The 25765-nt window shown below is 36.0% G+C and overlaps 1 protein-coding gene across 5 annotated transcripts in view; it reads right to left on the bottom strand.

Annotated features, from left to right (window-relative positions):
- Nucleotides 1-25765, bottom strand: part of LOC127423075 (urotensin-2 receptor-like) — a 103180-nt gene that overhangs the window by 68696 nt on the left and 8719 nt on the right. Inside the window, exon 3 of one of the 5 annotated variants that reach the window (XM_051667106.1) lies at nt 20894-20940. The exons of 3 other annotated variants lie outside the window; for them this stretch is intronic. The gene's annotated coding sequence lies outside the window, so the exon portion shown is untranslated. Of the gene's footprint in view, nt 1-20893; nt 20941-22338; nt 23408-25765 lie in introns of those variants that run through there. One more of the 5 variants, XM_051667104.1, reaches the window with a different exon arrangement.

Raw genomic sequence — 25765 nt, 5'->3', positions numbered from 1 at the left:
ACCTCCTCGCGGAGCCATATGGGTGTAATGAATCAATTATTCTCTTCATCTAAATTATGTACAGTACTGTGCAGAAGTTTTAGGCACTTGTGAAAAATGTTGCATAGTGAGGATGTTTTCAAAAATAATGACATAAATAGTTTTAATTTATCAGTTAACATCATACAAAGTCCAGTAAACATAAAAGAGCTAAATCAATATTTGGTGTGGCCACCTTTGCATTTAAAACAGCCCCAGTTCTCCTAGGTGCACCTGAACACAGTTTTTCTTGGTTGTTGGAAGATAGGATGTTCCAAGCTTCTTGGAGAATTCACAGTTCTTCTATCTATTTAGGCTGTCTCAATTGCTTCTGTTTCTTCATGTAATCCCAGACTGACACGAAGTTCAGTGGGGGGCACAGTGGGAGCAATGCCATCTCTTGCAGAGCACCCTGTTCTTGTAGTCTAATCTTTTCTATTTGCAAAAGTAATGTTTGGGAGTCTAAAATGTATTTTTCCTATTGACACACTAAAGCTGAAGATATAAATAACCATCTTAAGACAAATGTTTTTGTGAAACATCTTAAGTGCCTAAAACGTTTGCACAGTACTGTATATCACTGCAAGATAGACCATCTACATACAGGTAATACCGAATAATAACATTTGATTGAGTAATGTATTATTAAAGCAAGTGCATATGTTCAGTATACAATTTAAAATGGACAGCTGACACATAATATAAAAATTTTGGTCATCAAGAGTTTAGGCTCAAGTTTAGCTTATACTGTATATATTTAAGACGTTTTGTGGCTTTTAGTCCATGTCAATTAGCTTTAAAGCCACTCATATGCTTGTTATGCACTTAAAATGTACAGTCCTTCTTTTCCGGGAAAACTGACAAAAATGTGGTTAATGACTCACTTGCACTACACCTGTTTGTGTCCAATGAAATGCTTTAGAATGAGAATGTCCCTCCCGCAATAACACCTACAACCAGCTAGCGAGTAGCAAATTATGGTTCATGGCTGTGACGTACCTAAAGGCAATTGGCTATTTTACAAATGGAATGAGCTTTTTGTCCTGGCCAAACTTTCTGTTTCAATAGGAAATACATCAACACAGTAAGTAAGTTAATCATTTTTTAATTAACTACTCTTTGCAAAGCTGCTTTGGATCTTTTGTAATGTAAAAAGCTGTTGAAATTGAATGAAGAGGAATTGCACATTTCTTTGAGGTTTTCCCCATTTTAATTGGCTTTTAGCCTTTATTGCAGTTGATCTTGTTTCTGAGTTGTGACACATTAATTTGTAAAGTATAAATATCCCATGTAGTATCTCAATCAATATGAGGTCATGAAATACTGCATGTATAATAATTGTAGATGGTTTTAGATGGAGTACATCATATCATACTGCAGGATGCTGATGTCTCTGTTTGACAAGCACTCAAATACTGACTGGTGTCCAGAACATGTTTGCATGATATTTGAAGTAAAATATTGATTCAGCAGAATATAAGGAAGTATTAGAGATGTGAACATTCTCATCAAGCTTGATATCTCATGCATTCTATCAATGGTGATCTAACAGGAAGTGAATTCAAGTGTGTACTGTGTGTTCAGACTTCCCCCTTAATTTATTATCCGTTTAGGTTTATCATGCAAATCAAAACTCGGCAACATCACAGAAAACCACAGTCCTTCTATGCAGCAAGTAATCTCTTTTTGCAATGAGATTATTCATTTACAGGCCATGTGGCTTGAAAAGCATACAGTTATTATTCAGAGCTAGTGCAAAAGTGCATTTGTTTTCCCGTTTCCCTTTTAAGTCCGGGCTACAAGAATACAGCCAAACATCCAAATGCATGCACACAAACATTACATGAGCCATGAGTCATCCACAAGGTAATTTACCATGAAGGTCTCCAATATCTTACCATTTCCAAATCGGTGTAAGAAAAAATATGAGAAAACCAAATAGGATACAATTACATGAACCATTAAACCTTCTGACTCATGTACCTTTCATTCGCATCCAGTGGAGATAAATTGTACTGATGTTCTTCCCAAACATACAGTAACTGAGTAGTCCACAATAATTAAACCAGTGTTTTGTTCTGCAACAAACCAAGGTCAATGCCTTAAAAAAGTTCAATACAGCGAAAACAGTCACAGCACATCATGATTGTGTTCAATCCAGCCACTTTCTCTCTCTTTTGCATAATCTCAGGGCAGAAGGCCACACAAAGTTAGCTTGCTTAGACTTTATTTGTCTTTCTTGGACCGTGCATCTCAACCATTTATTATTTGTGAGTTCCCCTGCCTTAATGGATCTAGCACCTGAGAGAAGAATACCCACAGTGGCAATGCACTCCCTCTCCTAGTACTTACAAAAACAAAGTCAACAAGCGCACAGCACCTGGAACCAGTGTGGAGCTATAATTCTCAGAAGAAATGTCCTGCTCCATCCTGTGTTCTCTGCCCCAGGCTTGCACTGCAGGATCGTCCCAGTTTCCCTCCTTCCGCTCTTCCCGTACACTCCACATAAATCTAATCATTGGCCCACCCTGCTGATCCCCCAAGTTAAGCTGCAACACCTTCAGGGACTTCCTCTCCATTCAAAACAAGTTGAAAGATGCTACTTAACTGCTCCAATCAGTGGGAAAAGAGAAACGCGCAGCATGTGCCACAGAGATAAGATTAAGGTGCAATCATGAGGTGCCTGTATGTGTGTGAGGATGTAAGTGTGTTACTTCAGCCATCAGGCAGACTTTCAACTTCCAAAATGACCCAGGAGGCTGCCGAGGGGAAATGATTATATATCTATATAATTAAAATAGATAAATAAAATACACAACATGATCTCATTATCATTATCATCAACTTTGTACTCTGGGTCACCATTTTTATTGCAAGCTTTGTCAACATTGTTTTCATAAATATTATTAATATTAATAAATGTATGATTTCAAATCTTATTTGCAGTGTGAAAACCCATAAATCATAAAGCATGATTGCGCATTCAATCAGTGTCATTGAAAAATACATTTAAGTTTGAATAGTTATAAATAAATAATGAATTTTTTTAGAAATAACAATATACAATAAATTAACGTACACATATTAGACACAATATAATAAATATTAAACATAAATAAAATATGGTATTAAAAAGTTATTTTCTCTTTCATTCTCTGATAAATTAAAAGTCCTGCTATGACATTGTCTCCAAGTATTGAACTCATTCACCTGCAGTGGTAATCTTGTAAAGGTTCCGGCAATTAAATACAATTCTAAATGCTCTAGATGCATTGACTACATTGACATTGTTAGTTTCAGTGTCTATCCAAACAAACAAAAATATATGTTTAAACTTTTCATACAATTATCTTTAAATACTAATCAGATCACCCTAATTACACAGATACATTATATATACATACATATATATATATATATATATATATATATATATATATATATATATATATATATATATAAGGAATAATTGACAACGGACTGTTGAATTATTGAAAAATAATGCACACCCAAGGTGGTAATGCTGTTACAATGACCGTTACACCTTGGGTGTGCATTATTTTTAAACAATTTCTGCTCATACCACGGTTACCACACCTTAAGACATCGTTCAGGGTTTTATCTCAAGACATTCTCTGGTTTTCATCCCTAAAACGTTCTTATGAGTGGAACTACTTTTTTCTGCCACAGATTCAGCGTCTTTAACACAGCTCAAGCCTTCATTGCTAATTCAAAAAAGTCATGTTAGAACTAGCAACGGAGGATTGCGAGGATTGTGAGGCTTGCGCTGCTTTACTTGAGGACTTACTGGACTAATATGGTAGTGCGTTTGTGCATGTGTGTGTGAGTTTGTATTTGAGGGGTCGAAAGAGAGAAACTCAGAAAATGAGAGAGATCGCGATTACCTTTTTTGTTGCAGCTCCCGTCAGAAGTAACATTGCTTCAAAATCGCTAGATGTGTGTCGCCATATTCTTGTTATAAACCTTAACAACTTTAACTCCCCACTGAGATGCAGGAGTGCGCTGACATGACGACTCTGTTTTTCTCTCATGAGTATATTTGGGCCTTAAGTGTGAGCGTTACGTGTATAATGTGTTTCCATGAATGTGAGAGTGTGTGTGAGAGAGGGGAAGTGTGAGGGTTTTCCCCAGAGATATTTCAGATAATATAGAAACGGTTATATTGATCAAGTGTATCTAGCTCTGATACAGCTCAAGCCTTCGTTGCTAATTTGAAAACGTAACTTTTTTTAGAACTAGCAACGAAGGATGCGCTGCTTTTCTCTCTGTGTGTGTGAAAGCTTTCCACTATAGCTATGTGAGGCTGATTAGGGCAAAAATACATTGAAACATTAAAAGTTATTTTGGATAATAGAAATTGTTGTACTGATTAAGTCGCAGGGGTGCGGCTCTATTTGTTGGTCGCGACTCAAGTGTGTGTGTGTGAGCATGTGTAAGTGCGGGGGACACGAGGGAGAGTGAGGGCTCTTTTTAATCAAAATTGAAATAAATGTAGGATATTTTAGACATTGTTTGACATCCTTAACCAAATTACTTTAACCAATGTCTTTGTTTTAACTGGTTATTTTGTTGTGGTAGTGTGTATGTGTGTGAGCGTGTTTGTAAGTGCGAGAAAGACGAGGGAGCATGAGGGTTCTTTTTAACCGAAACTGAAATAAATGTAGGATATTTTAGATATTGTTTGACATTCCTAACCAATTTACTTTAACCAATGTCTTTGTTTTAACTGGTTATTTTGTTGTGGTAGCCTGTAGGGCTCTTTGAAATAACTGAAATAATTTGGCGGTGATATGGAACTGTTATGCGGTCAAGACCTGGAACGTCTTTATAGCCATGCGTTATAGCTGACCACGGGTCTGTTAAATGCTTGATTCTGATTGGTTCACAGACGTTCTAAGGTGTGCAATTATTTTTCAAGGAAACGCACAGCTATAAAGTATTTCCAGGTCTTGACCGCATAACAGTTCCATATCACTTCACCAAATTATTTCAGTTATTTCACACACACACAGAGAAAAGCAGCGCATCCTTCGTTGCTAGTTCTAAAATGATGTTTTTGAATAGGCAATGAAGGCTTGAGCTGTATCAGAGCTAGATACACTTGATCAATACAACAGTTTCTATATTATCTGAAATATCTCTGGGAAAACCCTCACGCTCCCCTTCTCACACACACACACTCCCACACTCGTGAACACACATTCATTGAACTGTTGCACGAAGTTTCTGGTGCCCCCTCAGGAGTTGGTGCCCTACGCAGACTGTGTAATATGCATATAGGGAACGGCGGTACTGTTTCTCACTCACATGCGTGAAATTATTACAAGTGCCGGTGGTGGATCAAACAATAATTTGCGGCACCACTGCGGACCCCCTAAGGGTCGCGGACACCTTGTTGAAGACCCTTGCTGTAGTGTGTTAGTCAGCTTTCTGAAGATAATGTCATTTTGGGGAAATACATTCTATTTTCTCAGTGGAAAAATAGCCATCCAAGCGGGGGTATTCCTCCCTATTTCACGGGAACCAGTGCGCAAGTGTCATTCACTATAGAAACCGCAATCTCCTCTGCCATTTAGAACAGTATGTCCTCTCCAATGTGGAAAGACCGGTAAGAGGTAAGCGCCTTGAATGTGTGTAATTAATCAGTCTGTTGTGTCTCTCAGCTGTGATGAGCCTTAATGCTGAAGTTATTTTAAAGCCCTTTAAAACTATTTCCTAGCTTTTGTAGTGTAGTAGTAATACGTGCAATCACGGAGTGCTGTTGTATGTAAACACTGACTGATGCTGACTCACTTCACGTCACAAACTGGCTCATATTTCTCAAAAAAATTGTCTTTTGCCGCCATCTGTTGGCTAAAATATGTAATGTCACATAATTAAATGGAAAGAGACATCTCTTAACACATATGCACTGCTTTAACACTTTAGTTTAGAATGACAGGAGTGATACACACAGTGAAGTGTCGGAGTGCTGATGGTGTGAGACCATCAGTACTCATGGAACATCTCTTGTCCAATCAGACTCGAGGACCGGAACTAACTGTTGTATATATATATGCCATTCCATGTCATTCCGGCTCAATTTAACCCCTGGCTGTGGGGTGGCAAGGGAACACACCTGTCTCTGTGACAGCTGTAAACTTGGTAAACAGTCGAGAGTGTCTCATCCTTATTAATCTCGTCACAAACGTACCAATTAGAAATATACTTTGCCTGTGAGCAATTGTGTGTGTTCAGGTTTGTTGACATCGGGTCTTAGGAGGTCTTAGTTTTAGAGAAAGGGCATGTAGTAAAGCGATGGAGTGGTCTTATTCATTGGCTAAGCCAGGTGGAAGCTAGCAAAACGGCTTAAATTACTTACACCATCTTTCAGGTCAGACAAAAGGGCACACCTATTTTCTTTTCCACTTCTGGAAAACAGAAGTGTCACAATAGAACCATTTTAAAGTTTGCGAAAGTTCTCAAGTAAACATGCGTGACTTAGAAGCTTATAATAGTCCAGAGGATCCATAGAAATAAAGAAATGCATCTATATTACATCATCAAAAAACAATGCAAGTAAACCGTGCACTGCGTTTCTCCTGTATCATCGAGATAAATAAAGAAATTTGAAACATTGTGGCTGCTAACATTATTAAAGTGTATATAGAAACGTTGAATAATATTTTACGAAGGTGTTATGAGGAGATAAATACAAAGATAAATTTAATTGATGGATTGGACCCTTCAAACTTGTAAGAAAAATGCTTCTGCTTCTGAGATATCAGTCTGTATTACGCCAGTCTAATTTCTACTTGTTTGTTTTCCTTTACTAATTGCCGTGTAGTACAGAAACATCATAGTTTATAGCAAACTTGAAATACTACACTACACTTTACATGGTATTTAGTAGTACTCTTTCTTTCACTGCACCACCAGACAAACTCTGTGTCTCCCCCACAGTATGGCAGTGTCACAGTGTTATGGCGTCATTAGAATACTATCTATAGTTTTGTTCCTGTCATTGTCTGATTGTCTGAGATGTTTTATTAAACTTCAGAGGATGAATAAAAGACATTGCAACATAGAGAGGTCATGGGGCATTAGCAGTTGTGTGCTTCATAAGGAACTGTGCAGACAGGGACATGCATATGAAATTGCAAAAAGGAAATGGTGGAAGGGTCAGCAGCACACAATGTCCTTTTGTATAAGTGTATCTTTGCACAACCTGGAAGTACAGTATGCGATTCACATATCAAATACATCCCACTGCTTGGAGTCTATGTTGTAGTTACCTTACATCTTTGGAATACAGAATGAGGAGCTGTTCTGTTGTGCTGTTTCATTAGTGATAGACCGTGGTTCTGTTGACCCTGTGATCCAGTGCCCCATTGACTGTTTCACAAGAGATTGGGAAACTCACACATCTTAGCTAACAAATATACTCTTAGGCCATTGCAGTAAGCTAATGGTATGCCAGACTAAAACAAAACTCTGAGTGAACATAAATATAAGGATTGCAGAGATAAACAGAACAGCATTATATATTTTTCTTGTACAATAATGTAGAAAGTACCATTGTGATCTGTAATCCCACAGAAATGAACACTTGGCATAACACAGTCAATAACACCTGTTTAGTCTAGTATGGGTCCAAACCAGATGTCAAAAGTTTCCAGTGACAAGCAATTTGTCTGTCCACACTGATCGCGAAACTCGTGCATGATGTGACACAGCCATTAACAACACATTTGATGTTTACTATACAGGAATTCAGGATATTAAACCAATAAGATTTCATGGTAGGCATTGCTACCCATTATAACACTAAAAATAGAAACCAAGCGACTGACCAAAAAATGTCCTGTTACTCATTGTGGTCATATTTTTTTGGTTACCTGAAAAAACATTTTTACAGTGTATGACACGTGTAATGTAGAATTTATTCCTAAAGAATGTTTTTATAAGTCTGATGAAACTTGTATGTATTTCAATAAAAAAATAATGAACCAAAGCTGTTAGGATAGGTACAGTATGTGCAGTGAGGTGTGGTAACGAGCATATCTAAAATACAGAAATGTAGCTCAATGTACTTTTGTTTCACCTATAATTATAACCACAAATTCCATTTTATGTCATCTAAAGCAACGGCGAAAAATGTGTTGCTCTTTTAAGGGAGATTGCTTGCCAGTTAGCTGGATAATCATGGACACGTCAATGGAAATTCCACTGTGAATGAAGCGAAAAAAATACTTACTAAAAGCCACAAAAGTCCATTTTAATATCATGGAGTCTTTAAGAAGCTTTACATCTATCAGCCGAACACCAATCCTCACATACAGTTGTAGCCAAAAATATTGGCACCCTTGGTAAATTTATGTGCAAAGAAGGCTGTGAAAAATATGTCTTTATTGTTTATCCTTTTGATCTTTCATTCACAATATTCACAAAAATCTATCCTCTAATGGATATCAAACAATTGCACAACACAAGTTTATATATATATATATATATATATATATATATATATATATATATATAATAATAATAATAATAATAATAATACAAAAATATGTTAAAAATATGTGTGACAATTATTGGCACCCTTTTATGCAATACTTTTTGCAACCTCCCTTTGCCAAGATAGCTGCTCTGAGACTTCTCCTATAATGCCTAATGAGGTTGGACAACACATGGCAAAGCTTATAATAGTCCAGAGGATCCATAGAAATAAAGAAATGCATCTATATTACGTCATCAAAAAACAATGCAAGTAAACCGTGCACTGCGTTTCTCCTGTATCATCGAGATAAATAAAGAAATTTGAAACATTGTGGCTGCTAACATTATTAAAGTGTATATAGAAACGTTGAATAATATTTTACGAAGGTGTTATGAGGAGATAAATACAAAGATAAATTTAATTGATGGATTGGACCCTTCAAACTTGTAAGAAAAATGCTTCTGCTTCTGAGATATCAGTCTGTATTACTCCACATGTAACAACAGGAGATACGTATATCCATATAGTTCCTACATTTACCTTTAAAGACATGATTAGAATACACTCAGCAAAAAGTTTTTTTTTTTTTTCTATTCATCTTGGCTTACAACATAGCCCTTCTTTTCTTACATAGCGCTCTAATTTCCACTTGTTCCTTTACTAATTGCCGTGTAGTACAGAAACATCATAGTTTATTGCAAACTTGAAATACTACACTACACTTTACATGGTATTTAGTAATACTCTTTCTTTCACTGCACCACCTGACAAACTCTGTGTCTCCCCACAGTATGGCAGTGTCGCAGTGTTATGGCGTCATTTGAATACTATCTATAGTTTTGTTCCTGTCATTGTCTGATTGTCTGAGATGTTTTATTAAATTTCAGAGGATGAATAAAAGACATTGCAGCATAGAGAGGTCATGGGGCATAAGCAGTTGTGTGCTTCATAAAGAACTGTGCAGACAGGGACATGCATATGAAATTGCAAAAAGGAAATGCTGGAAGGGTCAGCAGCACACAATGTCCTTTTGTATAAAACAATATGTCTTTATTGTTTATCCTTTTGATCTTTCATTCACAATATTCACAAAAATCTATCCTCTAATGGATATCAAACAATTGCACAACACAAGTTTTATATATATATATATATATATATATATATATATATATATATATATATATATATATATATATATATAAAATAATAATAAAAAATAAAAAAATATGTTAAAAATATGTGTGACAATTATTGGCACCCTTTTATTCAATACTTTGTGCAACCTCCCTTTGCCAAGATAGCTGCTCTGAGTCTTCTCCTATAATGCCTAATGAGGTTGGAGAACACATGGCAAAGGATCGGAGACCATTCCTCCATACAGAATCTCTCCAGATCCTTCAAATTCCGAGGTGCATGCTGGTGGACTCTCCTCTTCAGTTCACCCTACAGGTTTTCTATGGGGTTTATGTCAGGGGACTGGGATGGCCATGGCAGAACCTTGATTTTGTGGTCAGTGAACTATTTATGTGTTGATTTTGATGTGTGTTTTGGATCATTGTCCTGCTGGAAGTTCCAACCAGGGCCCATTTTAAACTTTCTGGCAGAGGCAATCAGGTTTAGATTTTTTATCTGTTGGTATTTGATAGAGTCAATGATGCCATGTATCTGAACAAGATGTCCAGGACTTCTGGCATAAAAAACAGCCCCACAACATTAAAGATCCACCACCATATTTAACCTGGGCATGGGGTACTTTTCCATATTGCTACCTCTCTGTGTGCGCCAAACCCATCTCTGGTGTTTGCTGCCAAAAAGCTATATTTTTGTTTCCTCTGACCATAGAACACAGTCCCATTTGAAATTCCAGTAGTGTCTGGCAAACTGAAGATGCTTGAGTTTGTTGTTGGATGAGAGCAAAGGCTTTTTTCTTGAAACCCTCCCAAACATCTTGTTGTGATGTAGGTGACTTCTGATTGTAGTTTTGGAGACGTTCTGACCCCAAGATCCAAATAATTTCTCTAATTCTCCTGCTGTGATCCTTGGATACTTTTTGGCCACTCGAACCATCCTCCTCACCATGCGTGGAGACAATATAGACACACATCTTCTTCCAGGCTGATTTAACATCTCCAGTTGGTTGGAACTTCTTAATTATTGCCCTGATGATGGAAATGGGCATTTTCAATGCTTTAGCTATTTTCTTATAGCCACTTCCCATTTTTTGTAGCTCAACAACCTTTTGCCACACATCATAACTTTATTCTTTGGTCTTACCCATTGTGATGGATGACTAAGGGAATTTGGCTTGTGTGTTACCTCATATTTATACCCCTGTGAAACAGGAAGTCATGGCTGAACAATTTCATGTTCCTTGTCACCCAGGTGTACTAAAAATTTTAAATATGAATGGAACTATACCTCAGATATATTTTACTCATAAGAATTTCAAGGGGTGCCAATAATCTCATAATTAAATAAATAATAAAATATAGACATATTTTCACAGCCTTCTTTGCTCATATTTCCCAAGGGTGCCAATATTTTTGGCCACAACTGTATGGTATTTTTTCAGGCTATTGCAGATCATACATTGTTTATTCATGCCTTTGTATTTACATGTTTTCAATTTACCTAGATTAAATCTGGTAGTGCCATCAGTGATTATCTTGTAGCATTCAAATTCATTTATACAGCACAATTTATAAAACCACTTTAGTATTTTGGGCTCAAATCTTGTGAATCACACCTGCTCATTATTTTCCAAACATCTGCTTGTAATTACTATCAGTCCTGACCTTTCTCAACAATTATAGCCAATATAGCCAAGAGCTTTTCAGACAGATGCATTAAACCAATATTATGTTACAGATGACTTCGTATATTTTTATGTGATAACATGATTATAACACATAGGCCTATCTAAGGGAAATATTATATTTAATGGCAGAAAGTCTCAAAATGTACTCATTGTTTATGTTTATTGTTTATTGTTTATGAGTTTATATGTCTGTTATGGATAATATCTCTGCTGTATGAGTCCTGCATTCTATTTCTGTGCTCAGTGTCAGTGAATATAATGCTTAATTAGGGGCCAAGCTCTGAAGGTGCTGTAGCACCTATTGTTTTTCATTGGTTGTCTTATTTAGGTGCCAAGCACCGTAGGTGCATAGCCTCTATTGTATCCATTAGTTAGGGGCTAAGCACAGAAGGTGCATAGCCCCTATTTTATATGTAATTAGAGGTCAAGCACCGAAGGTTCTGTGGCACCTATTGTTTTCGCATTTATTATTATTATTAGTAGTAGTAGTAGTAGTATTACTCCCCAGTGGGAGTCTATGGCAGCCCGTAGAACCGTACATAGGAAAATGATGAAATCTGGCACACCGATGGGGTGGTCATGAATAGCCCCCATGCCAAATTCGGGGTCTCTAGGACATACTCTATAGCGCCACCACCATGTCAAAAATTAACCTTTCTTTTGGATGTATCTTTTGAACCGTTCGTCCTAGAAACAAAATTCTTTTTTGTCTGATTACTCTCTTAATGATCCTTCCATTACAGTAGCTGCCATCTTGTATAATGATGTTTACAGTTTAAAAGTTTCAGTTCCTTCAAACTTTGTCCAATTTGCCCAAACAATAGCTCAAAATAATCTCCAGACAGAGCCACACAGAAATTAGATTTTCGATTTTGTTTAAAAGTTATGGCATCACAAAGTAAAAAGGTCAATGTGAAAATGGATTTGAGGCTGTATGTTGGCAAACTTTTGTCCTATTGAAACGAAACTTTGTATGCTTCATGAGAACCATGGTGTGGGGGCACATACAGAGTTTCGTGACAGCACCCCTTACGGGTCAAAAGATTTGAAAAATTGCTTTTTTCGCAGGTAACTTTTGAACTGTATGTCCTAAAAATCTGTCTATGGATTCTGTGGGTCATGAGGATTTCAATAATACCAGTTTTTCCCATATCAGCCAGACTGCCTCTCCACTATATTTAATTTTGTTAATTTTGATTAGTGATAAATATTTTAAATGCATTGCTGGATTTGAAAGAAAATAGGTATGCATCATTAACATCATGACCTGAGGATACCTGAACAGTTTAAAGACAGCACCACCTATAGTTAAAAAATAACCCACATTTGTGTGCTGACTCTATACATGGCATTTCTCTTTGCCATACTTGAGATCTGTCAACTGAGTGGAACAGTGGTTCGTGCATCAGGCTATGGCTCTAAAGCACAGATGTCAAAATCAGTTCCTAGAGGGCCACAGTCCAGCAGAGTTTAGCTCTAACCCTAATTAAACACACCTTAAGCAGCTAATTAAGGTCTTCAGGAGTGCTTGAAGATTACAAGGAGGCATGTTAGTACAAGGCTGGAGCTAAACTCTGCAGGGCTGTGGCCCTCCAGGAACTGAGTTCAAGTCCAGTGAAGGTTAATTTTAAAAATGTTACTTATGTTGACCTCTGAGTCTTCATATTGAGCTTGATACTATTTAGGCTGTACTGCATTGAATAATTCCTTCTTGAATTCAAAACCACATAGCATTAAAATCAAGATATTGTCAGCTATCTTTTAGTACTCTCAGCTTGGAACATGTCTTTGGCATTAATGAGCTGTGTCATGTTGAGTGGCCCAGTGGTTAAAGCATTGTGTTATGGCTCAAGAGGGTGTGAGTCAGAGTCTAGCCAAGTACAGTTTTAAAAATTTTACTTCTGTTGACCTCTGAGTCTTCTTGTTGTGCTTAGTACTGTGCATGCTGTACTACACTGCATAATTCCTGCTTGAATTCAAATCTACTTGGCTGTAAGAAAATTTTCTCAGCAATCATTTTGTAATTTTTTTTTAAATTTGTACTACTGTTGACCACTGAGTCTTCATGTTGTGCTTTACAATGTAGGCTGTACTTCACTCCATAACTGTCTCTCCACCATTTTGAAATGTATTAAAAAATAATATATCTTGTAAATACATTATCAGATTTCAAGGAAATTGGTATGCATCATCGACACCATGTCCTGATGATGCTTGAGCAGTTTGGAGACAGTGCCACCTATAGTTGAAAAGATAACCCACACTTGTGTGTTGGCTCAAACCTTAGGAAGTCTCTTTGCCACTCAATGGGCATGTCAAATAAGTGGCTGAGGGTGTTAAATCACTGGTTTATAGTTCTATGGGCCTTGGGTTTGATTCCCACATGGATTGGTGATTGTAGTGGAGGTCTTAGTGTTGTTCTTCTGATATACAGTATATGGGAGTGATATCTTTTGAAAGGATTGAGAAGTTTGGAGACAGAATCACCTGTAGTTCAGAAGAACATGGTCTGTTTAATATGGTTATCATGCTACATGCTAATCAGTTAGCATGTTAACTTTTGGGTTTTCTGTCTCATAAGGCTATTTGATCACAATGCTATCCGTAGGGCAACATTAGCTTAGCATGCTAATCAGTTAGCTTGCTATCCAGTGCATTTGTAATGCTATTTGAACACAGTGCTATCTCTAGACAACAGTAGCTTAGCATGCTAATAAGCTAGTATGCTAATCAGTTAGCATGCTAATCAGCTAGCATGCTAATCAGTTAGCATGTTAACCAACACATTTGTGTGCTCGCTCTAAACTTGTCAAGTCTCTTTGGCATTGTTTAAGTATCTCAGCTGAGTGGCCAAGTGGTTAAAGCATTGGACCATTGTTCAAAAGATTGAGTTCTATTTTAACTAAGGATGGTTTTTTATTTTATACTTCTGTTGACCTCTGATTCTTCATGATGTGCTTACTACTACATAAGCTGTACTACATGGCATAATTCCTGCTTAAATTCAAAATCAATTATCTCTGACAATGTTTTTATTAGCTATCGTTTTGTTCTTGCGGCTTGGAATGTGTCTTTGGAAATGTTTGGCTGTTTTCAGCTGATTGGCCTAGTGGTTAAAGCATTGGACTTTGGCTCAAAAGGTTGTGAATTATATTCCTGTTAAAGGTGGTTTTAAAATGTTTACTTTTTAGTCCTCTGAGATGTTGTCCTTATTACTATGTATGCTGAACTACATTGCAGCATTCCTGCTTGAATTCAAAATTGCTTTGCTTTAACAAGACTTTCTAAGCTATCTTTTCATACTTCCAGCTTGGAAATTATCTATGGCATAGTTGAGATGTACAATCTCTGTGGCCTCTTGATAAGATCATTGGACTATGGCACAGGAGGGTTTAAGAATGCTTTTAAAAATGTTACTTCTGTTGACCTTTGAGTCTTTACATTTTGCTTACTCCAATGCAGGGTTGTTAAATTCCTGCTTCAGTTTAAACCACTTTGATGTATCAAAAACATTATCTTAGCAACAATTTTGTACTCTTAACTTTGAATGCAAATACAAAGCTGACTCTGGCAACTGTGGTTGCGCTAATTCACAGCCTGTTATGTCCCATTGGAGACTGTCAGTTTTGATCATTCAATTGGATCTTTGAACAGAAAGTTGTAGGTTCAAACCCATCCTTGGGTTCCTTTTCTTTATGTCATTTGATCGCTATATGTTCTTTGGGTTGTGCTTAGTGTTGTGCAGTGGTTGCCATGCTGGTGCTTGGCCCCGGTATTGCTGATTTCAGCTATATTTATTATGGCCTTTATTAATTTGTCTCTCTGACCTCTACTCCCTCATTTGTTAATCTTTGTAATCCCTGTTCTCTCATCTGACTTTTGCTGTTGTAACACCCTTCTCTCAGGCTTTGTCATGCTCTAAAGAACATTCATAAAGTTATCAATGTGGCAAAATGCTTTTCATCATACTTTTTCAATTAAAAAAAACTAGAAGTCTTTATCGATGTAGATTGTCTTATATACTGTATATAATCATATTCATCAAATTGACATTATATGAGTTGAGGACTATTAGTTGTAGCTTTTCCTGTTTTGGGACAGCATGCTTTTGGGATGAGGAATGAAAGACCTCACACATCATTCAAACAGGCAACCTAGAGACAGATTTATCATTCATATCTTTAAATACACAGGAAAAAAGTCGAAAGAAGGCACCGTAAACTAGAAGCACATAAATCATTCACTCATGAAAGAATGCAGTGCAGTCCAGCTGTTGTTTAACTGTTTTACAGTGCCAAAGACTTTAGCACTCAAACACTAAAGCTTTCATGTAAATTTCTCGGGGTTCTATTACAACCTCCACTGGGTATCAGAATGATCAAGAGAATAATAACGTTCATAGCTTTACAGAATGCTTTTCATCTAAAATAGGGTCAGATTGATAGATCAAAAGATAAGAAGTCAGTAATGTTTTTTCAATCGAATAACAAATATGTTTTCCAGTGTGTGGATGAGGAGAGACTTTACGGGTTATGGGAAGTAGCTGGTCATTCTGGCACAGCATGCAGGATTTCCTGTACAATTTGACAGGATAAAGACTGAAGGGATCTGGGTTGCACTGATTACTTCACATAGCCATTAGTGCAGATGTGGGCATTAAAACTTTCTAGGTGCTGTGCGAGTAATGGAAGTGTCAACTGTCTGTAATGGCCTAAAATTGAAGGAGCTCACTCATCCCACCCTGCAGGACTTATACATTGCAACTCTTCTGGGAGACAATGGGTGTTGGAATTCTTTTCTCATAGGCCTAAACAAATCACAGACAACAGGCCACACCAAGAAATAAGGAGTTTAAGGGGCTGTATCAATAAGTGCAACTTTTAAAAATGCATCCTGATACACCTGCGTTCCTTTGCTGCAAGAACACATTCTTTTAATGCAAGAACACGTTCAGTTTGAGCAGCCCCTAAGGCTGTGAACGTGAACGGTTTAATGCATGAGGCTATATAGATTATGTAGAGAACATATTTAGAACATGTAAGATTATGTGCTAGATTAATTAAACATATTTAACACATGTGAGATTAAGCCCATATAGTGCTGGGGAAAATTGTAATATGTGTTCCATACATAATCATTGCAGGTTTGCACTGAGTTCATTATGTTATGCTTCCAATAATGCTGTTCCAGATTGTTCTTTGCCGTTGGTAAAATAACTTTGGCGGCACCAGTACAGCGGACTGTATAGCCGCAACGGCTCAGAAACATTTTACCAAAAGCACATATCGCATTGGTCAGTCTGTATTTTTTTTTGTCAGGCTGATCTCATGAACATTACATGACCATGCAAATTTTTGCAAAACAAAATCATGCTTAATTACACACGTTTCCCAGTTAAATGTTCAGCGGGGGATGCCAAAAGGTGGCGTAATCAGACAAGGATTTTAAGGTGAATATTAGATGTTGTTTTCAATGAGTAAAACTTACCTCTCTTACCTAAAACTTTAACCTAAACCTAACCAATAGTGTTATAAAAGCAAATGAGAGGTAAACAAAACATACATCCTTACCCTAATCCAACACCTAAACCTAACTGATAGTATTCTAAAAGAAAATCCAACATGAAAAGCTAATTTTCTGAAACAACCATGTCATTTCGTGTTGCTTCTATCACACTTTTGTCTCACATCTCAGCTTGCCTGCTTGCTTGGGTTCAAGCTTCAGCCATCTGAGTCCAACACTCTATCAGGTGAGCTACCACACAAGCTCATCATCTTCGAATAAGTGTGTAAATGTTGTTGTGTCTGTAATACAAGCGTTAAAATGTTGAAATGTAAAAAAAAAAACCATAAAAACAATCTTTTTCAAATGATGTGTTATAGTAAAAGTGTTTCAATATCATAACATAGCAGTGTGTGAGTAATAGTGTGAAGAATAAGTGTGAATCAAAAAGTGATAATCAGCCATTGTATTTGTGATTTGTCTGAAAGTAAATAAAACGCACAGTTGTTGTAGCGCCTCTAGTGTTAATTTCACATGGAAACTGAGGCGAAATGCTGAACGTGGCACGTAAAAGTGTAGTTGTAGTAAAGTTCATTCTATGAAACAAGTTTTGTTTTTGTTTTTTTGTTTTTTTTAAATGTAGATGAGGAATTTTTTTTTTTTTACTGCTTATCAAAAAAAAAAAAAAAAAAGTGTGTGCCTGGTGTGAATAGGTCCATAGGAATCCGTCTATTTAAAATCTTGTTCACAACGTGTATTGGGTCTTTGTGTGAATAGGCCTTTAAACCTCAAATATCAGAGTAACATTTACCGCTGTCCTCTTCAAGGGGAAATTCTGACAGATTTACAATGCTTGGATCAATGGGGAAACAGAAGGAATCCATACTCCTGTAAATAGTAATCAATATCACAGTATCCCACCCAGAGGCACAGATCATAATTAATGCAGAACAATGGATTTTTCACAAGTGTTCATACACACGTGAGATAAGATGCACGGTGTTCGAAATCAGTTTCACTAGAAAGGTATTTACAAGCATGAACACAAGAGCAACGGGCCCCATAAACTTAGCCAGCTGTCCTGGGTCCGTCAGTAAGCTGCCTCTGTGAACAGGTCCTCTGTGAACCTGTTTCATGATTAATTTCCATTGCCTCTAACCCTTATACCATCTATAGACTCCAACACCATTGACTTTAAGTAATACTCTATGATGCAACAATGCCATGTATAGCGAACAAAATGCATAGCTTTGTGTTTCTTGACAGTGAAACATTGGGCTATGTTTGGGTAGTTGCCATTAAATACTTTTGGGTTATTACATGCTACACTCAATCTAAACAACATTTTTTATTTATTTATTTATTTATTTTTTGGAATAATTATTATCAATTTTCCATGATCTGAGACAATATGGAATATTTGGATTTTTATTTATTTATTTATTTATTTATTTTTTTAATTCATTTCTGGCATTCAAAGGCAAAACCTAGTAACTACACATTTTGTCAGCATTAGTTCTTATAACAAAACTGTGTCTCTTAGGTAATGATTTGTCCTGTAACAGACGAATTTGGCTCAATTATGCTCAGATTCATTGAAAATGAAATATGTAAATTGCAGTAACTAAAAAAATCCTCTCTAAAGCCAAAGCATCTGAAGTCTTTCTTCTCAGTTTGAGTGATGGCATTTTGCCTTTAAAGGGCAGATTTTTCACACCACAGCACAATTGAAGATGAACCAATGAAAGCAAAAAGATGATAAAAACAATGAAAAATGTAAAATAAATGGTGACAAGTCATTGCACCCACAATATAGTAATTTCTTATACATTCATATATACTGTATTTTAACCTAAAATCTTGATGAAAAAAGGTCACGGATATGTTACGCATCAACTACTTGTTTGCAGTCTTCAATTAGGTAATGTTGGCAGAACGGCTGTAAATGAATGATGCATTTTTACCTCAACTACTCCCTCTGTCAAACTCTCTTAGACATCCTTAAAATCAGTACATCTCCACATCCTTTTCCATGGGCTTTCCAATTGCTGATTCTCATTATTTGCCTTTAATCCATTTTCCTGCTGTTGTTTTTTCCGTTACAGCCATGGCACAAAATACAGTATCTTACTCTCACTTTAGTGGTAAACTGTGATCCTGAATTCTTCTTAAAGCTAAAAACGTAAACCTTTCTGCACTGAACATTTCACATTTATTTAATTCTCAAAGTCCTCTTCTCTACAGCTTTTATCACTAGCCGTACAAGAAATCTATGCAGAAAGCTCAGCGTATTTACAGAATTTGAATGCTCTTCGAGTTCTGCACATATCCCTGATCCTTTGGGTTTTCGTTTATTTAATATTTAGGCTAATATGATTTTGTTTTCAGCAACGAATGTTGGAGTGTATTGCTCTGCTTGGTTTAATAAATTTTACTATTATTAAATCAAAATAATTCTGCACATTTTCCTTCACATTCAGGAAAGAAAGTGTGAAAAAAGTGTACAGATATAAATTAATTTGATTGATGATTGCCATTTTTGTAAAGCATGCCAATCGTTGATTACTGAGCCAGACCAGTGATTCCATGGAAATGTGTGCCATTCTTCTTACTTTTGGATACAAAGCTCATAACAGTTCATAATCCTGGAATTGTTCTGCCAGGAGTATCTCATGCTAGGCTCAAGATGATCTGGAAGAGGTTCTGGAATATATGAGATCTATTGATTTGGATCCTTTTAGGATCAGAACCAGATGAAACAGCCCACTGTCTAGACAAATAGGGTTTATGACAAACTCAGTGATAGAAACAGTTTGGTGTCAAGATTAAAACGGTTTCATTATCAAGAGAGTCGTTTTACTAAAAATAGATGATTTAACTTTATCAAGGTGGATAGAATATTGTCAGGAACACTTTGAGGTGTACTGTATGTGTACTTCCTTTTGATTTGAATGCAACTTGTTCAGTTACTTCCTAGGCCTGAAGTAAGACCTACAGTAATAGGGATGCAAATCCATGTAAATGCATGCTATTGTCACTAGCTATTAATTTAGCTAGATTTAACATGCAAACATATAGATAAGCGACAGTTAGCTATTCAAAATGTAAATGTTGACCTTTACATTATGGATGCTTGGCAGAATGTCATGGCAAAGCCATGTGTTAGTATATAATTAATTATATTAGAATTGTTTGATTAAAAAGTCAACATGTTGGTTTGTATTCACATATATACACCAGTCCATTAAATGAAATAACTGTGTTATAAGTATTTTTTTAAATGCAGAAATTGAATATTATCTTTATATTATATTATATTAATAGCAGTCAAAAAGTCATTGGTTGTGAATCAATATTTAAAGCTAAGGGAAGAGCTATAATTACGTGTTATGTTGATTTAGTGTCTGCACCAAACATTGCAGGACTGTATACAGAGACTGCTGCAGAGGACAGGGTATTTTTAGAGGTGCAGGGACACAGAAGTCTTCATCCTGGCAATGTCCATCACTTCCTAAACATGGGTCATGTGGCCCACCAGAGACAGATTATCAAAACCTACCCAAACAGGGCCTGGGTAGCTTAGCTAGTAAAGACACTGACTACCACCCCTGGAGTTCGCAAGTTTGAATCCCAGGATGTGCTGAGTGACTCCAGCCAGGTCTCCTAAGCAACCAAAATTGGCCCGGTTGCTAGAGAGGGTAGAGTCACATGGGGTAACCTTCTTGTGGTCACTATAATGTGGTTCACTCTCGGTGGGGCACGTGGTGAGTTGTGAGTGGATGGCGTGAAGCCTCCACATGAGCTATGTCTCTGCAGTAACATGCTCAACAAGCCATGTGATAAGATGCGCAGGTTGACGGTCTCAGATGCAGAGGCAACTGAGATTTGTCCTCCGCCACCCAGATTAAGGTGAGTCACTAAACCACCACAAGGACTTAGAGCGCATTGTGAATTGGGTATTCCAAATTGGTGAGAAAAAGGGGAGAAAACAAACAAACAAAAAACCTACCCAAATGCTTGTTTGAGTCAAGAACTCAGAAAGTTGTACATGTTGCTTTGCTGTGCTGACTGCAATGGTTCCTCTTTCAGTGTAGCCCTAAAGTTCAAATTAGACAGTGGAAGCTTATTGTGGCATAGGAAAAACAAGAATCTTTGGAATTTGTAAGTCATTATTTTGTAGTCATGAAGGTGTTTCATTCACTGTTTGATACTTCTTTCTGTTATTTGTTCAGCTTTCAATTCACTGAAACATGAAAGCAAAACATTTGTTGTGGTTAAGTGTGGTTTTTTTCTCTCTGTTTTTTATTTTTTATTTCTTGGTTTCTGTCTTTTTTAAATTATGAAAAAAGGAACTATGAACCATTTCTTCAAACTGTTATCCCACAAATTTCAGAATGTATTAATTTTTTTATTTTTTTCGAAAGCCTGTTATGTGCAGTGGCATTCTAATACACTCAGGAAATAATTCTCATTCTGTGGATAAAATTATGTGAGCTAATTTTGTCTATGTATAGTAGTTTTTGGGCTCCGTATTCTGCCTCAACCTCCTAATGATTAAATGGTGCATTTTGATTTTGAATTAAATTAACATATAAACATGCAGTGATTGTTTTTACATTTTTCAACATATTATGAGAGCAGTATTATTATTTTGGAGAATCTCAGTGTCTGATCTATTTATATCAGTTGTAATCTGCCTACATGAGTGCATGTTTTACCATTGATATACCTGAAATAAATTTAAGATTCCCACAAATTTGAATATAATGTCCTTCACTGCACAATGGTGATATATATATATATATAATTTTATTTATGCCATTTACTTTAGTGAATGTCTTTCAAGTGCAAATAGTTAATGTAGTTGTGTATAACTTGCACATAACCTCCACATATCCACCTCCTTTTTTACCTTTAGTCCAGCCATATCAATACAGTGCATTCACACTTGTTGCCTTTCCAGCCACAATGTTTAAAACAATCATATACTGTATGTGTCATGTTTTTGACAACACTCTTACTGTAGCCATTACCCTTACTTAATTTAATTTGAGAACTCAAATTATGTAGTCATTACCCTTACTTAATGTAATTTGAGAACATTTTTACAAGCAATTTCATTTAGTTAATTCAGATTAATAGTTTAATTTAGCCAACATAATTTAGTTAATTTAGGTCAAATCAATGTACTATAGCAGTTTTAACTAAACTTCATTAGGTTCGTCAAACTCAATTTAATAATGTTTAATTTAATACTTTTTCTTGTTGGCCCAACTTAATTTAGTTTTCTAATCAATAGAAAATGCCAGATGAGATAGTGCAGTGGTTCTCAAATTTATTTGGTCATGCCCCCCTTTGAAACAACATTGATTAAAAGCATTTTCTTTCATCTTCATATCACGTAAAAAAAAGTTTTATATAAAAATAATATGAAAACTGAATGAAAAGTTACACTTTACCGAAAAAGAATCTGAATGAATGAACATTTGTCACAATGCCAACATTGTTCTTTAATTATGTGTATACTTTCTGTATTACATAAATACATAAAATTGTTTAATTATGCCTATACACTTTCAAATCATACAAAAACAGAAGGAAAAATAAATAAATAAAAAGTGATACTGCTGCTGGAGCAACCCCTGGGCATGAACACATTGCAAACCGAATCCTCCATCTGCATTGAAATAGCAGAATGTTTTTCTCTCAATGGAGACATTTACAATGCATAGTTATTTTAAAATAAATAAATAATATATATAGCTGCAAGCAACAATGACAGGCCCAAGCACCATGGGTCCATTAAAACCCCAGTGGCTTCAGAAAACAAAGCAAGGTGGACACATGCATTTGAGATTTGACATTATTCTAAACAATTTTGAAGCAAATTGGGTAAATATAAGAGGACTATTTTAAAGTCTGTTGTAAGAGCCACACTTCCTGCTGCCAGGTAGTGGTGCTATGACTGTGACCCAAAATAGTCAAATCCATGTGATTAGCCCCAAGACTAAACATACATCTAAATTTGGGCTAAATCACACATTGCACACATAAGATATGAGACACTTCTTGTTTCCCATTTTCGCCATTAATTTAATGCCTCGCCATGACAACACCATTAGATATATCAAAATATGTTCACAATTTAGCATCTTCAATGTCTTAGCATAATGTTGTCTAAATGTGGTGAGTCTCATGAATCCCCTAGGAGGAGTATTTAAAAGTTCAGAGACTGCAATATTTTCTCCTCTTTTCTCCCCAATTTGGAATGCCAAATTCCCAATGCGCTTATTATCGCTAATGTGATCACATCCACCAGCAGAGCACGCTATTCATACGGTAATGTGCTGAGGTGATCAATGCAAATGGTAAACGCCCCCAACAGTGCCTTAAAAAGCATCAAGTTCATCATCAGATTCATTAACTTTCCTGCACATTTGTAAGATGGCATGCTACAAAGGTGAGGAATCTCTACAGATGGTCCTGGATAGTGACGAAGAGTTCACATTTTCCTCAGAAGAAGAGCGGGACTCCAACGATGAACTTTTGAAGAGCGACTTGATCTAGCCGAGGATACAATTTCGGATGAGTAAGTCTTTGCTTACATTAGTTGACATGCTATTTTATATAAACATGTACATATTTTACTAGCTGGACTATTTCCAGACTTGCCAGCCAGTATTCAAAGTATTGAAATTTGAAATATGTCCTAATAGGCAAGTTTTAGTTACATTTAAATGTTGTTTCGGCTAAAGCAGGTATTTATATTGTATGCTGTATGATATAAATATGATATGTAATATGATATAAAAATAATATGAATGTTTAGATTTTATTTTAACTAGTGTTTATGCTGTCTCATTATCATCAACGAAGCTTGTGCTTGCAAATATCTGTTCAGGCATAAATGTGTAAAATGTGCTGTAAATATGCCCATATTAGAAAATCAGCATATTAGAATGATTTCTGAAGGATCATGTGACACTGAAGACTGCAGTAGTGATGCTGAAAATTCACCTTTGATCACAAGAATAAATAGCATTTTACAATATTTTCAAATAGAAAAGTTATTTTAAATTGTAAAAATATTTCACAATATCACTGCTTTTGCTGTATTTTGGATCAAATAAATGCAGCCTTGGTGAGCAGAAGAGACCTCTTTTAAAAACATTTAAAAAATCTTACCGATCTAAAACTTGTAAACGGTAGTGTAGGTCTAAAGTTTTTAAGTAAAGTCTTTATGTAAAGAAAATGTATAGTCAGATTACTTATTTTAACTTAAACTTGATTTTGTGAATAAGCTACAAACAATACATTCAATCATTTAGTCTCCTCACATTCATTCGCTCTCAGGGGAGGGGTCTTTGTCTCCTCAGGTGTGAATCACATCAGTATTCATGATCATTCACGCCTCCTCGCATATGGCCTTTCTAACAATAAAAGTGTCTTACAAAAGTTAAATGACTATATTGTTTTGTATGAATGAGTGATCAGGATGGTTTTCACATAATTTTGTAGCAAAAACTCTAGGCTACCGTGACTAGATCCAGTTCTCAAAAGTCTTGGGAACACATTTTTTAGTGTGTGCCTTATTTCAGTGACTTAAAATTTTTGTTTTTTCAAAAACCACGCATAAATGTTATTTTCTCAAAAATACAAACATGTACATGTTGCTTACATATTATTGTAGCCCAGTTTGTGCTAAATACAGCATTATCCGACTTTAGCCATTAATATGTTTTTAAGCAACTGAAAAAAGCACAAATGTCAAGGCATGTCAAAACTTCTCCAGGGGCCAAAACACCCTCAGACCCCAGAGGGTTTTAACAAGATAGCTTTTGGGAGCCGTGAAATCGCACAGGCTAAACCCCATATCAATCACTCTCACCTGTCTTCATCGTTTGTGCTCCTTCTGGTTTTTGCCGTTTTTGGTATCGTTGAAGCATACATTTTTGGGCAAAGATTTAATCTTTCACCACATCAAATTCAAACACATCTCTCTGTCAGGAAATATCAGATTTGGTCTGATATTTAAACCAGGGATGCAAACTACTCACCTTTCAGCTAAAGTCACTTTTTTTCTGAAGCTAATTTGACTGAATTGTTTGGTAAAATTTCTAAATTGTCCTTATTAAAATCACTTTAAATGGTTACTTTAAGCTTACATTTTAAACTAAAAACTTTAAACTCGGTCATCCTCGATTTATCTACAGCAATAGCAAAACATAGCAAGATACAATACAAATCAAATAAAAAAATTTAAAAGTTAGTAAATAAAATTAATATAAAAAACTTATAAATATAAAATAAATGTAGCCTACACAACCACAAAGAAACTGACTAAGTCTGTTTCTCATAATCTTAAAACCTTTTGATCTAAAGGTTTATGGTCAAACGATTGGGATTATTTCTGTACTCAAAAATAAATTGTGCCTAATTATATATGTCTATACAAACCTTTTGTTTATTTGTTTTATTTATTTATTTTTTTAAAGAAAGGTAGCCAACAAGTGTCCTGCATATGAAATCATTCAATACTGTTTAAAAAGCATCCCAGGATGCATCTGAAGTTGATTGAGAAAATGAACAGAGTGTGCAGAGCTGGAATAGACAGAAGGCTACACTGAAGAAGTTAAAATAGATGTTTCTGATATAATTTATTTTGATCACTGCATATTTTACATACTTTTGTGTTACTTCTTAGTTTTGATGATGTTGTACTCTAAAATCTAAAATGTGCAGTAACACATAATAAAGAATAGGCAAGTGTGACCAAACTTTTCTACAGAGTTCCAGTCCTACACTGAGGGGCCATTCACGTAGAGCACGTTTTTTTTGTCCGTCCGCGCTGTTTTATAATTGATTTCAATGTAAACGTGTGCTAGATAGACGACTTTGATGGCTTGTTCATGTTTTAGATG

Source organism: Myxocyprinus asiaticus, chromosome 32 (genome assembly GCF_019703515.2).
Source record: "Myxocyprinus asiaticus isolate MX2 ecotype Aquarium Trade chromosome 32, UBuf_Myxa_2, whole genome shotgun sequence".
In the NCBI taxonomy this organism is placed as follows: Eukaryota; Metazoa; Chordata; class Actinopteri; order Cypriniformes; family Catostomidae; genus Myxocyprinus; species Myxocyprinus asiaticus.
Note: the sequence above shows the minus strand (reverse complement) of the source record. Positions and strands in the feature narration are given on the sequence as shown.